The sequence below is a fragment of the Etheostoma spectabile genome, chromosome 19 (assembly GCF_008692095.1).
Source record: "Etheostoma spectabile isolate EspeVRDwgs_2016 chromosome 19, UIUC_Espe_1.0, whole genome shotgun sequence".
Classification (NCBI taxonomy): domain Eukaryota; kingdom Metazoa; phylum Chordata; class Actinopteri; order Perciformes; family Percidae; genus Etheostoma; species Etheostoma spectabile.
Window position 1 is genome coordinate 13994983 of NC_045751.1, and position 3590 is coordinate 13998572.

Genomic DNA, 3590 nt, shown 5'->3' on the forward strand with positions numbered 1-3590 from the left:
CGGTCGGCCAGCGAAGGGGTAGCGGTAGCCGTGGATGCCGGTAACACACTCGTATGACAGAGTGCACGCAACGAAGCTTTGTGACGAGCATCTAATGACTAGCCAGCACTTTCTTACCGCTTATCTTCCCTGAACACACGCTGCAGCCGGGTGCCCAATTTGAGGCACCAAGTGCTAAACGACTTCCCGTCTCCTTTTTATTTTATTTCCTCTTGTCCTCTATTCATGCGCCATTTGTTTTTAACTCCTTTCTCAACTAAAGCTGTATCTACATTTTTCAGCCACGTTACCACAGAGACCACACACCGCACTCTCGCTTTTCGGCAAGGACCCACCCTACTTTGCATCTGATTGGCTAGAACTCGTTTCATTATTAGGTGGGTCGATGATTGGTTAAACCTAGCGTATCAAAAACAAATCCCATGTGGACTTTTTAATTGATTTATTTCTCTAAAATAGTCATACCCCAGAAATCCGGCACCCGAGTACTTTAAGCTCTGCGTTAGTTAGAGCTGCGTTCCCCTCATATGATTGGTAGGGGAAATCAATTGACTCGAAAATATAAAACCGCATGCAAGTTCCCAAATGTATTTATTTATTTATTTTTCCTCACGGCGACACGCTGGAGATCCGGCACGGTGCTGGAATACTTTAAGCCCTGAACATGTTTTGTATGTCTTGTAATGGCATTTTCATATTTTTCAAATATTTTAATAAAGAAGTTTATGTTTCAAATGAAAGTACACGGAATTTTAGAAAATTCTTTTTTTTTTTTCACCGCTGTATCAAAATTGGCATCGAGAATCGTGTTATTTTACTGGTATTGGTACGTTCAAAAGTTGTTTTAGCGGTGCTACCGAAAACTCGGATTGGATAGATAGCCTAGCTAGCTGTCTGGATTTACCCCGCCGAGATCTGAGGAGCAGTTAGCCAAAGTCCTCAGTCCTCATAAATCCATCAGAGTTTAAAATGCCAACACAAAAAACGCGGAACGTAACAGACATTCGACCGAAAAAGGACCTCCAGCGGAATTTCTGGCGGCACCAGAGCGTACCCGGAAGTGGAACGTCGAGGATATAGGCTAGTCAACCACCAATGACTCAATCACAAAGACACTAGTGTCAAAAGCTACTGAATTTTTGGTATTGTGACACCCATAACACACACACACACACACACTCTAATTGCCACTAGGGATATATACTATAGTTGAATCGTCAAGTTGTTCCTATAGTTGTCTGATCGTCAGCTCATGTGGGGGGCTTGACATTAATAAGTAGTGCAAGGGTATAGAAAATTAATTGAAAATTGTTTGGAGGGCACGTCAGGCAGTCAGCAGCTGGCCCCCGGTGACGAGAAGCGGAGTGCACACAGCAAACACTGTTTTCTCAGCATTTAGCTGTTATGTGAGAGACGCACTCGCAGTTGTTTTTTTAGGGGCGCGTATTATGCAGGAGATGGCGGTACTGGTAAAAAGTGAGGCTACTCATGTGGACAGCGCAATTTGCCACACTTTAGATTTTCTTTTCCCAAACATTTTCAGTAAAAGATTGAAATCCCTGCTGCCAAGATGCTCTGCCATTGGTCACGGATCATGGAAAGTAAAACCTAAATCTGTCATGGAGTGGTTGGATTTATTCACGTACTTTAAAAAGATTGATTTAAAAGTTTCTTTCTTTTTAATTTTCTTATTAACAGAATTAAATATTGATATTCATATTATAATAGGTTGTATATTTACTTATTGGGAAAAAACATGTAGTTATATGTAAAATCAGGCTTAATCCTCCTAATATAACGCCTTTGCAAAGATTTGACTGAAATTGGCAATCGAAACATGCTCCTTCGATCAAAGCATCGAATAATTGACAATTTTAAGTTAGGGCTAATAGCCCCACACATTCTGTAGAAGTGAAAAATATTTCTTACCCTGGAAAATGAGGTTAGAGACGAGGCTTTTGTTATTAAAGCAGTTTAGGGTTCAAAGCTGCCATTTAGCATGCTGTGAGTTTGGGAGGGGGTTGGGTTTAACATTTGGTGGGTCAGGCTGCTCCACTATGATTTAGGATCTTCAAAAGAGAAGCTGGGATTTGGTTTCGGAAAGAAAGCGGAGGATGGTGATGGAGGAGGATTACATAAGTGTGCAATTTGTCACATTTGAGCAGAGCACCCTTGACAAGAAATGAGTCATGTCAGAGTTCCCCAACATGCCTGAAAAGTGTACATTTGAATATCAAATGTTAAATTTAAACACCAATGTTGCTAAACACTAACACTTTCGGAGTTCATTACGTCGTATTAGTTTTTCTGTCAGATTATTGGGCCAGTTAATAGTTGTCAGTAAATATTGCAAACGCAACCAGCTGTCATCATATTGAGCATCAACATCCTATTGTGGCCTAGAATGTAATTAAAAACCCAGCAGATTAACCTGGTTGATTTTGTATTGCAGGATCTACCTTCACAAAGCTGAATCAGGTACTGATGTAGTAATTGATTTTGGTGTTACACAAGGTTTGAATTGAATGTTGAGGTGTAGAGTTGTTTTTGTGCTGGTGTTAAACTCATTTCTTAGTCAGTTTGAGTTGCAGTAATGTGACATGTTTCAGGTCTTTGTCTTAACAACAAAAACCTCTAACCCATCGTTTGACGTCTTAACTGTGTAGGGTTCCTGTATTGATTGTAAATTTACTTGCATGCGCTGCAGTTTTTTTTATTATCATGGGCCAAATTCAGAGTAGATTTTAACAAAAGGAATCATAAATCATTTCCATACACCCTGAGGAAAAAAAATGGTGCTTTTCTGCAACAAGAGAAAGGCGTTTGTAAAGGAGATTGGTTGAGTGGCAATGTGAACGTGGTCTTCTCTCGTTTTAATGGTGTACTTAGCTTGTTTGGCGTTTCAACAAACAAAGCCCTTCCCTCTGACTGCAAAGAACATCCAGTTCTCAAGTAGTGTGCTTGCTGGATGATAGTCGTCTTAGATACAACTATCATTAGCATAAGCTTTACATAACACAAATACAGAAACTGGCTGCTGCGGGTTAAATTACACAGACTCAAAAGCAGTAAAGCAAAGATGAGTAGATCTCTCATACTCTATTTGACACGTATGGTATTCTTACATGTTTTGTAAGTCTTTTGCTCAGATTTCATTCAGAGATTGTGGAATTTTGGAGAGAATTCGCAGGATATTGCTTTGTTTATATAGCTAAATCAGAGGTGACATTGGCTATCTCAGAGCAAAGTGACTGCATAAATTAAGGGATTTGTTTGGAAAGGAGGTTGAACATTTGCCTCTCTTGCCAGTGCTTGTTTCGGTACTGCAGGGAGCACATGAATTTGCATTTTGTGATACTTTCGTCACTGCTGGCTGACCCATGTTCTATCAAAGTAACACTCACACTTGAGATAAGCCAGGCTTTCTTCCTACTGCGGTGTTGGATCCTCAGAGCTCTGGGTTCGCTCTGGGGGCTAATAGAGAGAGTTTCAGGGTGAACGTGGAGCGAGTCATAATGTCCTGGTTTTGTGGAGTATAGCTCAACAGGCAAAGCCATTTCCTTTCCCCTGACTAGAACAGACTGTTGTGA

General features: G+C 40.6%; 1 protein-coding gene and 1 long non-coding RNA gene across 3 annotated transcripts in view; one reads left to right on the plus strand and one right to left on the minus strand.

Moving 5' to 3' along the window:
- The window catches only part of LOC116669414 (uncharacterized), a 17101-nt gene that overhangs the window by 7905 nt on the left and 5606 nt on the right, over positions 1 to 3590 (minus strand). The gene's annotated exons all lie outside the window — the stretch shown is intronic.
- The window catches only part of stim2b (stromal interaction molecule 2b), a 45427-nt gene that overhangs the window by 6366 nt on the left and 35471 nt on the right, over positions 1 to 3590 (plus strand). The gene's annotated exons all lie outside the window — the stretch shown is intronic.